The 14,178-nt window shown below is 34.9% G+C and overlaps 1 protein-coding gene across 1 annotated transcript in view; it reads left to right on the forward strand.

Moving 5' to 3' along the window:
* Window positions 1-14,178, forward strand: part of STK3 (serine/threonine kinase 3) — a 310,806-nt gene that overhangs the window by 139,697 nt on the left and 156,931 nt on the right. The gene's annotated exons all lie outside the window — the stretch shown is intronic.

Genomic DNA, 14,178 nt, shown 5'->3' on the forward strand with positions numbered 1-14,178 from the left:
AAAAAAAAAAAAAAAAAAAAAAGATATGCTTAATTTTTCTTTAATTGTGCTTTTTGAAATAATGTCAGTCTGATAGCTTATGTACTTGGCCACTGTAGAGACTTACAAAAATACTGTGGAATAGATTTAAATAATTTTAGATAACATTATACTCAAAATTTTGTTCTTTTATCCATCAGTCTCTCATTTTCTCTGGTTAGCTAGCTAGATAATATTCTGTGATTCTATTTTCAACAAGGACACAAACTGTTTTAGGTAGTTCACATATGTATCTGTATATAGGATGGTTAAAAATAACTATGGAAGAAGAATTAATATCCCTCAATATTAGACTCTCTGGGAGAGTGAGAGGCTATGAAATATAGGGAAAAAGATCCTTGGTTACCTGTTCAGACCCTGATTTTGTATTCAGATAGATTTGGTTTATATTCCAGCCCAACTCTGGACCAGCTTAGGAAAATTACATAATCTCTCTGACGCTCAACTGTTTTATCTTCAAAACAGGTGAATAAAATTACCTACTTTCCTAATGTAAGCCTTAGAAATAATGTATGTAAAGGGTCTACACAGTACCTTTCCTGCTGGAGGCACTTAATTAATAGTAGGTATTGTCTTGATATGAATAAGAGATAAGGATGGTAGGGATTATTGAGGCCTACGGTTAATCTAGAAATTTTACAGAAGTTAATTGTTTCAGTTGTCGAACCTTTTTCTTGGTCTCTAGCAATGGGCAAATGGAGATAATTGAGTTTTCCTACTTTCTGCATTTACTGTTGAAGATGCAAGGGGACATAGATTAACCTGTGGAAGAGATGATACAGAACTAGATGTAAAACTTTGTTGTTGTCCTGGGGATTCCTGTTCTCAATATTTGAATGATATAGGCAGAGGGTTTTATTATAGTCTTTGTCATGGTAACATCTGCACAGAAGTGCCTTCCTCTCTACTCCCAGAGTACTTTATATATGCTTTTGCTACCATTTACATGTGCGTGTTTTACTATTATATGATAAATTGTATTGAGGATTTTTTGTTTCTGCCATAATTAGATTAAATATTCTTTAAGGAAGGAACCATGTCTTCATCTATAGTCTTAGTGTGAAGCCAAGTGGTGGTAAATTGGTACCACTAGTGTTAGCTCCAGGAGGGCAGGAATTTTTCATTCACTAATGTATGTTAAGCATTAGAACAGTACTTGGCACATAGTAAGTACTCAGTAAATATTTGTTGAATGAATGAGTCTTGTCTACCAAAGATAAACCTTTAATATTTAAGAATGTTAAGTCTTCTGGTATTAGATTGGGTCAGATTTGACAAAGTCTAGAGCTGATGCTTAAATTAGTAGATAAGCTCTATAGAACTTACAGTCAGCTAACACATTTGCTTTGGAGTATCTCCTGGTTTGGAGAGCAGAAACTTACCCAGTTTGGATCTTTAGCTGAATAAAAAGTGAAATGGTCAAAAGTCAGTTAGCAGTAAATAGAAATAAAAGATCTAGTATTTTACAAATTCAGTAACCAATACATGATTAAGTCATACTTAACCATTTTGTGTTAGTAGTCACTAGTAAGGCAAATCCTCCTGTGGGAAGGTATAGTGCTGAGAAATTTGTGAATTGTAAGCTATTAAGTTGAAGTAGTAAGTGAAGGAAATCAGGAAATGTATTTGGAATGTCATGAGACTTAATTTATAGTATTACTCTTAAATATTTAAGATTGGTAAATAGTTTAATCATACTTTTTGTTTTACATCTTTTTAATTAGTTAGAAAATAGATTTTATAGTTAAGCTTTATTTGAGCACATATGTTTTCCTACTGAGAATTAAATTTAAAAGATTGATAATATTTAATGTTATGTTTATATAGGAATTTGTTAGGTACAGTGTATAGAGAGGGAAACGAGCAATTGACTAAGAATGGTTAACTGAAATAAGTTATACTGAAATATTATAATATATTATATTATAATATATTATAATATCAAATTAAGCAAATTTGATACTTTAATAATAAATTTGATACTCTAATAATAAATGCATGCTGTTAATTATTTTAATGTTATTTACTGACAATAATGAAAATGTTGGGAAATATATTTTCGTAAGAAAAATGGTACTATAAAATAGGTTGATAATAAATCAGTATTTGTAGAAATGAATACTAGAAACCCTTCATTAGTGCATCATTAAATATTACATTTTTTACATCACATATTTTTCACTAGATTATAGAACTACAAAGGAATATCTTCCCTGAAACCTTGCTGCAATTTTGAATAAAAGGAATATGAAATTACATAGGAAAACTTAAAAGAGGAAAGACTGTCAAGAATTTTTGAAGTTTTGAAAGCCTTCAGCTGGGAGCATCTTTTCTCCTCTAAAGTGAGAAAACAAAATTTGGAAATTGAAGAAAGATGTATTTTACTTTATTCTTTGCTATGTAAAGTTAATAAACAGATCTTTAGTTAATGTTGAAAAACATTTAAAAAGATATAAAAATATTAGTGAACTCAGATCAAAGCTAGTTACAGAAGCATAAAGAAACACTATTACCTATGGTTTTGAAAAGCAAATGAAGAAACAAAAAAAATTTCCTGCAAAATATTAGCAGTCATGCAGCTAATTGAAAGTAGTAAACCTTATGAAAATTTATTATGTGAAAGTCTAAAACTCCTATGTTAAAACATTCACAGTGTCATATCATTTTCAAGAAAGGAAGAGCAGGTTTTAACTTTGAACTGAGACAGTTACATTTGTATTGTATTTTAAAACCCTATCTATTTTAGGAGGATTAATATCTATATTGTGATTTTTAGCATATTGTTTCTGCAGACTAGTTTAACTGTTGCATTTTACAGCTATGTGAGTAGATGTTACAATGGTAATCCTTTCCCATAATATATAGTATTATATTTTGGACCATTTTACCTATTGTTAATTTTTTTTTTTTTTTTTTTTTTTTTTTGGTTAAACCACTGCGCCACCAGGGAAGCCCCTGTTGTTAATTTAATATTTAAAACATTTGCTCTTTTCTAAAAATATAATTACTGCCTTAAATAAGATTTTTATATAACTAACATTTCATTGTACATTATTTCCAAGTTTTTAAGAATAGCGCTTATTGATTCAATGATGAACGAGGACTCTCTTCCTATAAATATTTGAGTGAAATGCACTTTTTTTTTTTAACCTCTTCTGTACTCCACGTACAACTCTTTTGGCTATCTGATAAAGCTTAAAAATGTTTAAAATGTTTAGTTTGATAGAATAGATGTGTCTTGCCTAAGTTATCCATTTTGTTTTTCTAATTAGTAATACTTAATCAGGCTGTTCTCACACTCTGAATTCACTGCTGCCTCTCTATCTTTGCTGGTGGTATTCTCCACCACCCCCTTGCCTCTTGATCATCTCAATCCTTCTTCTTTTGAATAGCCATAATAGATGCCTGCTGCTACTGTTTTGTTCCAACTACTACTCTCTTGCCCCAGTGCCAGTAGATAATCAGTTTCCCCAGTTTAGTTCATAATCTGAGGCTTCTTTATGAAATCTTTCCCTCAGCTGTTGTAAGTAGATACGTGAAGCAAGCTGTTAAGTTTCTAATTGTTTCTCTCAGAGGTTGAACATCTTTTATAAATGACTTCTGTTAAGATAAAAAAACATGTTTTCCAAATTTGCGGATGCAAAGAAGAAAGGAGGGATAACAAATATTCTTAAATGGCAGAATTAGGATATAGAAATGTCTTGCAGGATGAAGCAATAGATTGAATCCAAGAAGTTAAAATTAAACCTATATTAGGTTGGAATATTTCCCCACCCTCACTTCCAGTGAAGGAGGATAGGCAGGAAGACTGGACCTGGGCAGAGACGTGGATTAACAGCCACGGATATAAAAAGTATTTAGGAGTTTTGGTTGACAGTGAATTCCATATGCAGAAAAGGTTATGTCATGTAGGGTTGCTCATAGTTAAGTTGTCTGTGTATGTGTGTATAATATATACAGTTAACTTAAAATAAATGAATAAACGTTGTAGGCCTATTTTGTGTTTATGTTTCAAGGCACTTAAAATTGCATTTTTTTAGAATAGGAAGTACTTATGTTGAGGAAATTTCTGATTGCATACTCTATTGTCAAGAGTAGAAGAAAGATGGGAGCTGTAGAGATATGTTCCAGTATGTACATTCCTCTTCATTGTAGTTCAGTTGAGGATACTTCCTTCCTTATGCTTTTCTAGGTGGGGTAGGATGGGCTTCCTGATCCTCCTCAGTTGTGCTGGATGGCCACTGCTCCACTCACCTGTACATGGAGCCACACATTCCTCCTCCACCACCGGAGCGCCAGTCACCTGGCTGAGTTCTGCCCTTGGGATGGGCTCGCTCCCTTGCCTACTTTTCATAGTTTGGTGAGAGGAATGCTGCTGCTGTTTCTTTCTCCTTAATCACCAGCTAATCTTTGTAGAGAAGATCAACTTGTTAAAGAAATTTTATTATCAGAGGATTTGTTATTAGTGAACTATTTTATATATATTGGCTTTTTTCTGTGTTATTCTGTATGTTGAATACAATGTAGATAGTGCCCAAAGTTAGACCTAACATTACTGAACACTAGAGAGAGTAGAAAATATTCTTTAATCTATAGCTGTTGAGTACTTTTTAATATGAGATGGTGATAGTCTATTTTTCCATTTTGTTTAAAGAAGTCACCTTTTTTCACCAAGTGCCTTCTATTTCCATTCTTGTTCAGTAGTGACTTGATTGATTGTGTCACCTGTGCAGTAGTTGAAAATGGATATAGTACACAATTTCAGGACCTCCCTGCTTCCTTGTAGATCATTTAGCCGTATGTAAGTGATTTAACAGTCATGCAGTCAGGATTTTCAGAGTAAATAATTTCTATCTCCATTACTGTATCTTTGTATTCATGAACACTTGCAGGAACATAATATTCTTCAGTTAAATTTATACAGGTTAAAAAAAATCAGGCTAAAAATAAATAACAATTTTAAATCAGGCTAATTTAAACATTTGGAAACTTGTATTTTTGTAGTAATGGTGATTGAATAGCATTTAATTTAAAATACCAGCAATTGATTAAGTATAAATGTAGTGAGGAATTAATGTAGTTTTTTTGTAGAGGCACAGCCTTGTGTACATTTTAACTTACAGTTATGTTATGACTTTTACAAGCTTTTTATTTTTTAATCAAAATATATTTTAGTGAGCAGCGTTTAAAAGAAATAGTAAACCAGATTTCTTTACGTAATAGATTATAAGAAAATGTTGAGTGCCAAGTCCTGATAAGGTATTTAAAAAATTATTGCTTCTTTAGTTATGAATATTTCTTCCTATTACCCAGTTTGTCACGTGCCTAATTACACGGTTGTTTAGGTTGATTTAAGATTACAGTTATCTGTGTTGAAAGTTCATAGCCTTAGAGCACCCAGTTTTTGTGTGTGTCAGCTAAATCAACAATTTTATTTACTCATTTATAACTGTGATAAGTAAAAAAAACAATTGATTTTAAAAGAATCATTATGCATTTTAAGACAGTATGCAGATTCCATCTTAGTAGCTCCAAAATAATACACATTTGAGTTGAAGGAGGAGAAAACCAGTGTTGTGCAGGAGTACTGTCCTCACTTTCACCAGAAAATGTATTTAAATTAGAATTTCCAAATGTGAGAAATCTGAAAGGAATGAACTGCTAGTCCTTAATGTTAGCGTATGGTTGGTGTTAGCCAAAATGAAGTTCAGGCTGTGATGCTGTCTGTAGCCACTGTATGACCTACACAAAGGCAATCAGACACACTTCTTTCTTTTTCCTTTTCTTTTCTTTTTTCCTTTTCTTTTCTTTCTTTCTTTTGTCTTTTCTTTTCTTTTTTTTTTAACTAATTGGCCCATGTTTAGTTTACTGAATGTCATCTGGACTCAGTAAAAATCAAGTGACCTGCATTGAATTAGTGTAATTGTAATACAAACAGAATATCACATAGTTTTGGTCTTATACAGGAAAGGAGAACGTTGGAAAGATTTTTCTGTTTGATAAATAGAAACTGAAGATACGGGGATCCAGACCTGGTTCATACTTGATTTTTACCCTTCATGTCTTTTTGTATGATCAGTATTTGGGCTGTTAAGGCTTTTCCCCTATAAAAAATGTTGGTTTTCCCTATGAAACTTATTATGAAGGAAATTTTAAAAAAATCTTACAAATTAAGAAAAAAAATCTTACCAATCTTACAAAAGCCATAGATCTAATTCCTCTTTAAATCTTAAGATTAAGTCAGCATTGTCCAAAACAGAAGTACTTTTCTGCACTACTGGGATTGTCAGGAACTTGGCATATTTTTTTACCTTTTTCATTACTAATATTGCAGCCCCTTCAAATGTCATTTTATTAGTTTTCTGTAGTTTATATTTATTCTGTTTCAGAGAGGCAATAGCTACATTTGCCAAGGGAACAAAGAACTGAAAAGTTTAAATGTCTTTTTTTAATAATATGTGTAAATTTTTAACCGTATGACTTGGATCTTATAATTAAATCACTTAATTTGATTTTGAAAGTGTCATTTTAAAATGGAGTTATTTGGCATTCTGAAAGTCATATATAGTCTGCCTAACTTATACTCTTGTATTAGGACACTGAAGATAAAGGACAGTAGCCATAGGTTAGATTTTCCTATTATTATTTCAAAGAACCTTGTACTTTTTGTCTTTAATTTATTTATTGAAATTTTTGTGGGGTTTTTGTTTGTTTGTTCAGTGTTTGTCTTCCCTACCAGATTGTGTGTCTCAAGGGAGCAGGCACTGGATCTTCCCTTTTTTTAAATCTGGTATTCCTCAGTGCCTAAAACAATGCCTGGCATATGATAGGCAGTAGAATTAGTTAAATAATGTAAAAATGAATAAGGACATTATTTAGATTAGTTTTTACAAAAATCTATTATCTGAGCAATACTCAATTACTCAATAATCTAGTAACTATCAGATTAGTATAATTGCAATGGTAGAATCCTGGCTGTTCTACTTTCTGGTTTTATCACCTAAGGCAAATTTAAGCTTTCCATATCTCGTTTTTTTTCCATATGTAAAATGAGAATAATTATAGTCTTTATTTGGAGCTGTTATGAGGATTAAATGAAATAATTCATGTAAAATCCTTGGGAAGTGCCCCACAAATGTGGATTGATATTACTATTGTTCTCTTTCTTATTATTTTAGAGGTACTTCAGAATCATGGAAGGAATATATGGCTTTATTAGAGAGAGTTGTATTATGAAACCTTCAAAGAATAGGTAAGGTTCTAATAGGATATTAAAAGATGAGTGTTGGGCTTCCCTGGTGACGCAGTGGTTGAGAGTCCGCCTGCTGATGCAGGGGACACAGGTTCGTGCCCTGGTCCGGGAAGATCCCACATGCCGCGGAGCGGCTGGGCCCGTGAGCCATGGCCACTGAGCCTGCGCGTCCGGAGCCTGTGCTCCGCAAGGGGAGAGGCCACAACAGTGAGAGGCCCACGTAACGCAAAAAAAAAAAAAAAGATGAGTGTTAGGCAGTGGCTCATGGGCAAAGGGAGCTATCTGTAAGCCATGCCAAGAAGTTTGTACTTTATTTTGTTAGTGATGGGGAAAGACTGGTTTGAAGTAGGACCTGATATGCAGATTTACATTTTAGAAAGGCTGTTTTGCAAGCAGTATAGAGGAAAGATACCAGAGGCAGATAGAGCTGGCAAGCAGATTATTGTGATCTTAAAATGATATGTCAGTTTTGTATTGTCTCTGAGTAAAATTGATATAAAAATATAAGAAATTGTGCAGATAATGGTAATGGTCATCCTCATCATATTTATTATTAATAATAATAATAATTGCAGATACCACTTATTGGCTGCTTACCATATGCAGTGTTTTTGCATTCATCTCACTTAAGTCTTATAGAGTTATTGTAAGGTAGTAATTCTTAAAATGTGGTCCTAGACCAGCGGCATCAGCATCTTCTGAACACTTGTTAGAAGTGCAAATTCTTGAGCCTCACCCAGGTCTGTGGAATCTGAATCTCTCTGCGTGGGGTTCAGCAATCTTCACTTCAACATGACGTCCAAGGAATTCTGATCCATGGTAAAATTTAAAAGAACCATTGTTTTATGTGTGTATTTATACAGATGAAAAACTGTTTAGTGATGTTAGATAAAGAGTAAGATGTTTTTAATAATATACTGTTAATTCTTTAGTTTTTCTCATTTAATGTATTAAATGTAGTTTAGCACGTTTCTGATCAGTAAACTCCAGTTTTCTCTTACTTTCGTTCTGAAATTAGAAATATTTTCTGATAGGAAATATGTTGTCTTCAGATTAATTTAGTGAACCAAAAATACTCTATGTTATCTGTAGGGTGGTAACGTAGCTTGATAGTTAAGAACACCAGCTTTGGAACTACACTGTCAGGGTTTAATTTCTAATTCTGTCCTTTATTAGGGCAAGGTATTTAATCTCCCTGTGCTTTAGTCTTCTGCTATATAAAATGGAGTAATAATCCCTCACTGGGTTTTTGGGAAGAGTAAAAGAAATATTTTTTGTAAAGCTACTTGCCATGCACATTGTCTATATATGGTAGATATAATACTAATAACAATTATTATTACATATAACATGTAAATGTATAAAAATAACAAAAAAATTTTTTAATAGTGCTAAGATAGCCTAAGCACAGGATGTTTGTCATTAAAACAATATATTGGTTAAATGGCTATTACGTGCCTGAACTTTAAGGGCTCATTCTCTTTTTTCTGGTTTTAGTATTGATAGAAGGGCATGTTCCTTTCCTTCTTGTCTTCCAGCCTCCTCCCATCACTTATCTCCTCTCTGTTATGGAACTTTACAGGCTCGGGTTCTTCTCATTTTAAGAAACAAACAAGTTTCCTTGGGGCTCCTACTCTTCTCCACTTGCTGCCCTGTCTTCCTCCTTCCTCTCAGAGCCATGTATAAAATGATGGAGGGATACTTGCTGCCTTAATTTCCTCACTTCCTTCCCATTTACCACTGGACAAACTTTGCCTGTTTCTTCTCCACCATTCTACTGAAATTGTTCACAGTTTTACTTCTAGTTGGCATTGGTAACCATTTCCTTCTTAAATCTCCTCTTTTCTTTAGACTCGTTTCTCATTATATACAGATAATTATCTTTTCTATACTGTCATGAGACACTTCAAATCCAAATCTCCAAATGTGTTTCCTCATCAGACTTGTTTTACCTTTGTATTTTCTGTCTTGGTTAATGATACTACTATCTAACCAGTTGCCAGTTTGAAAATCTGTTCTCCCACTGTCCAGTCTTCCACTGTTAATCAATCACCAAGTCCTATTGATGCGGCCTCCTAAACTTCGTGAAATTTCTTTCCTTCCTGTCCAGATTCTCTGCCACTGAGCTAATTTAAGTTCTCATTATTCACCGTTATTCATTCATGTTACTTAATATCACTTAAATATATCCCCTTCTTTCCATCTACATCTTTATTTCCTCATTTCAGACCTCATCATTTTTCTTCTGGATTTCTGCAACAGTCTCCTAACTGTTGTAATAGTGTTCCGTTTCACTCCCCCTTTCCCAAGTTTCCTTCATGATGCTGCTAGACTGATCATTCTAAAATGAAACACAGATCGTATTACTTCCTTACTTACAATCCTCCCATTAAAAAGCAGTTTCTTTCGTTTATCTTTAGATTAAGAGCCAGACTCTTAAGGGTGTTATACAAAGCCTTGGGCTCTGCCTACCTCTTTATTCATGTGATAGCCCCTTTCCTTTAGCCATTTGTAGATATTTTAGGTTCTTACTGCTGTCCTCTGTTCAGTGTTACTTCACTGTGCCTGCATTTTTTTCTCCCATCTGTCTTCTCTACAGTCTAGCCTGGGAACCTTTCCTCTGGGCTTTCTTAGCACCCTGTGTACCTTAAGATCATAGAATTTATTACAATCTATTATAATTTGTCTGACTTTTTCACCAGATTATACATTTACTGAGAGCAGTTTGTGTGACTTCTATTTTATGTGTTCAGTGTCTAAAGCAGTGCTTTGTGACATAGTAGGTATAAAACAAATGGTTAATGCATATATATCAATTTCAAATACATAATTTTTATGTACATTTTTTAATAACTAGGAAGGTTGAGGTGGACATGTCTATATTGTATGTCACTAAATCTGGATAAACCTTGAAAGGAAAGAAGAGCATTATTTCTTTCTTATCAGTTAACAGCTTGAGTGCTACCATGTGTTCAGCCCTGGGTGAGACACTGCATGAATGAAATCAAAAGAAATAAGAGGGAAGGACTGCTGTTATAATTTGCTTTTTCTTTGACAAAATGTTTCTTTAAATAATACCTTTTATACTCATAATTCATCATATTTTATTTTTAGTCCACTTTAGTTTTGGGGAAACAAAATAGAACTCCTTTAAGGTAGCATCTAAAATGCTAATTTTGAACTTTACTGAGTATAGTGTGGCACTAGTCCAACACAATCTGTTAAAAATTTTCCTCTGGGTCAGATCTAAGTTGAGAAGAATGAGGTAACTTTAATGTGAACCCAGATTGTACTTCAGTCTCTCTCCAGTGAGTTGCCAAATTCACAATTCCATTTGTATCTGGAATTGGGGAAGCTGAGTTTAATATGGATTTTTGCCAATGATAGCAAATCTTGGCAAGATAGTCTTGTTCTCTGTGCTTTATTATATAGTTTTATTATAAAGTTTTTCACATGTTTATTTGGAAGTACCTCTCATATACTTTATTCTTTTGGTGGTTAATCATTTACTGTCAAATCTTCCTTTTCTGAGAAGGCCAGCTTACATTTTTATACATTACCATTAGTTATCCTGTTCCGTTTTTTTGCTAGATTTATAGATTTTAAAGCTGTACAGGTGTCTTATGGGTCATTACATCTAAATCCCTCTTTTTTGGAAATTAAAAATCTTAATGAAGCTGAAAGAGACTGCTATATATTAATTCATCCAATATTTATTGAATGCCTTCTGTGACACTGTTTTAGGCCCTGGGATATAGGAGTGAATGAAACAATCTTCCAGGCTTTTAGGTACTTACATTATAGTGGGGAGAGAAAATAAATTACACACAAAAAAAGTAAACATATCAGGTGCTGGTAACTGCTATGCAAGAAAAATAAAGCAGGATAAGAGGGAATACAGAATGACAAAGGTGCTTGTGATAATATATATAAGATGGTCAAGAAAGGCCTGTCTGATAAGGTGACTTTTAGTAGAGATCTAAAGGAGGTAAGCAAATGAGCCATGCAGATTTCTGGCAAAAGAGTATTCTAGTTAGAGGAAACTGATGTGGCAATGTGTCTGGTGTTTAAGGAGCATTGTGGAGATTTATATGGCTAGAGCTGGATAAGAAGGGGAGAGAAGCAGGAGATGAGGTCAGAAAGGTAGTAGAGGACCAGTTCACTTAGAGCCTTAATAAACCATGATGAACTCTTTTGCTTTTACTGGGAGTGAGATAGGAATCCATTGGAAGATTTTGAGCAGACGACTGATGTGGTCTGACATAGGATTTAAAAGGTATATTCTTCTTTCTTGAGAAGGGATTGTAGCAGAGCAAGGATAGAAGCAAAGTGAACAGTGATGGAGGTTAGTTCTTTGGTAGTCCAGGTATGAGATGATGCTGGCTTGGATCAGGGTGGTAAAGTTAGAGGTATTGAGAAGTGGTCACATTGTGGATGTATGCCATATTTTGTATGGTATGTGAATTATGTGTCAATCTGTTATATAATGACTAGTAAAGGAAATTGGATGGGTTTAAAAACATAACAAAATGACACTACTATCATCTCTATGATGAAGACTCTCTGTTTGTTTTCGTTTTTGTGGCCGTGCCACGCGGCATGTGAGATCTTAGTTCCCTGACCAGGGATGGAACCCTCGCCCCCTGCATTGGAAGCACGGAGTCTTAACCACTGGACTGCTAGGGAAGTCCCATTATGATGAAGACTCTTAAGACTTGAGTCCAAGCCACATAGCCATTTAAGGGTAAAGCTGGGACAGAACCTTCTTCTGTTTTCTTAATCTTTTCTTATTACATTTTGTTCTCTTACATTCTTTTATTCAACAAACATTTATCGAGCACCCGCTGTATACTAAGCATTGTGCCTGGAACTGAGGATACAAAAGACATTTGGGAGTTAGAATCACCTGGATTTGGTGACCAAAATGACTGAAGTTTCCAGTTTAGGAGGCTGTTTGGGTGGTGGTGAAAGAGAGACTGGGACTCCTGGAGGAGAAGGATTGGTGAGAGCAAGAAAAACTTTGTCCCCATAGGCTCCTGTGTGGTCTTTGTCTTTTCCTACTAGCTAAACTGCTTGAAACAATAGCTTATGCTCATTGCCTCTTTATTAATATGCATACGTTTTCTTTTAAATTCCTTTTAGTTTGTTTCTTCATATTTACCAGGGATCACTAATGGCCAAATCCTGTGTCCTCATCTTAGTCCTCACCTTACTCCCTGTCCCCCTAAGAAAGGATCCTTTTCTTGTAAAGGGCCAGATAGTAATTATTTTAGTCTTTGCAGGTCATATGTAACCACTCAACTCTGCCATTGTAGTTAAAACACTCAACTCAACTCTGCAGCCATAGACAGTATATGAAAGAGTGAGCATGGCTATGTTCCAGTGTAACTTCATTTATCAAAACAGGTGACTGGCCAGATTTGGCCTGTGAACCAGAGTTTTGCTGATCCCTGTTCTAAGGTGTTTAGCTGTGTAGTTGTAATACTCCCCCACTTTTTTTTTGTAGCGAGTGTTTCTCTCTTTTAGTGATACTTTTTCTTTTATTTAATGGCATCTCTTCCTGTAGTCACTTCTTCATATAGTTCTGTCCGTAGTATTTTCTTACTTTATATCAATATTGAGGCTTCTTGTAAGGCTTTTATGTTGTAGGTCCACTTTCTCCACGTCTAATAGGAAATAAGTAAGGCTGAAGGGTCCTATTAATAAAATACCCTTGACCTAGGAGCGGGGTCTGGACCAGTGTTTTCAGGGTAGATAGTTTCCTGCCATCACGCTCCTCTTACTGTCTTAAGTCTGCCACATTGGCATCCCATGCAGGCCTGCACTCCTGAAAAGTGCCCTTAGGTTAGTGTAGCATTCCTAGCTGCTGTGGATGTTTTTTCTGTGGTCTGTTGTCTTCTTGAGGTAAGTTAGAGGAATGATGGGCTTCTTCTTAAGGGGAGGTACTTAAAAGGAGGTCTCCATGGGAAAAGAAGGGAGTATTTGTAATCATTTATTACTAACGGTTTTAAGTGACTTGCCTAACGATAACAGTGTTTGCTAGTGGCAAAGCCAGTACAATATAGTTTGGTTTTCTTTTTTTTTTTTTTTAATAAATTAATTTACTTATTTTTGGCTGTGTTGGGTGTTTGTTGCTGTGCACGGGCTTTCTCTAATTGTGGCGAGCAGGGCTGATCTTCGTTGCGGTGTGCAGGCTTCTCATTGCAGTGGCTTCTCCTGTTGCGGACCACAGGCTCTAGGTGTACGGGCTTCAGTAGTTGTGGCACATGGGCTCAGTAGTTGTGGCTCGCGGGCTCTAGAGTGCAGGCTCAGTAGTTGTGGCACACGGGCTCAGTTGCTCCGCTTCATGTGGGATATTCCTGGACCAGGGCTTGAACCCTTGTCCCCTGCATTTGCAGGCAGATTCTTAACCACTGCGCCACCAGGAAACCCCCAGTTTGGTTTTATTTCATGTTTCCCTTTTGTGTTACATATGAGAAGAAACTGCTGATTTACAGTATCATCTTCTGAGTTTTGATTCTCATTTCCAATCTTTCCATCTTTTCACTTCCTTGGCTTAAAATTCAACTGGTCTTCAGCCTCAGGCCATTTACTTTATTTTTCCTCTCATTTTCCAGCCCATCAGTTTCCTTATGGATTCACTTCCCTCTTCTATTTAGCCAAGACTGCCCCATCGGTTGATCCACTTTCTTTTGACATCCTTGGTTTCCCTCTCTTTTTTTGCTGTACTTCCCAAGTGATGTACCAACTCTAGATCAATTCAGTAGTATAGTAGCTATGACTTATTAAGTGCTTGCTATGTGACAGACCCTATGTTAGGTAATTTTATATATATTCTTAACAGTTTTCACAATTACAAAAGGGGTAGATATTGTTATTAGTGCTCT

The sequence above is a fragment of the Neophocaena asiaeorientalis genome, unplaced genomic scaffold, assembly GCF_003031525.2.
Source record: "Neophocaena asiaeorientalis asiaeorientalis breed wild unplaced genomic scaffold, Neophocaena_asiaeorientalis_V1.1 scaffold29, whole genome shotgun sequence".
NCBI lineage: Eukaryota > Metazoa > Chordata > Mammalia > Artiodactyla > Phocoenidae > Neophocaena > Neophocaena asiaeorientalis.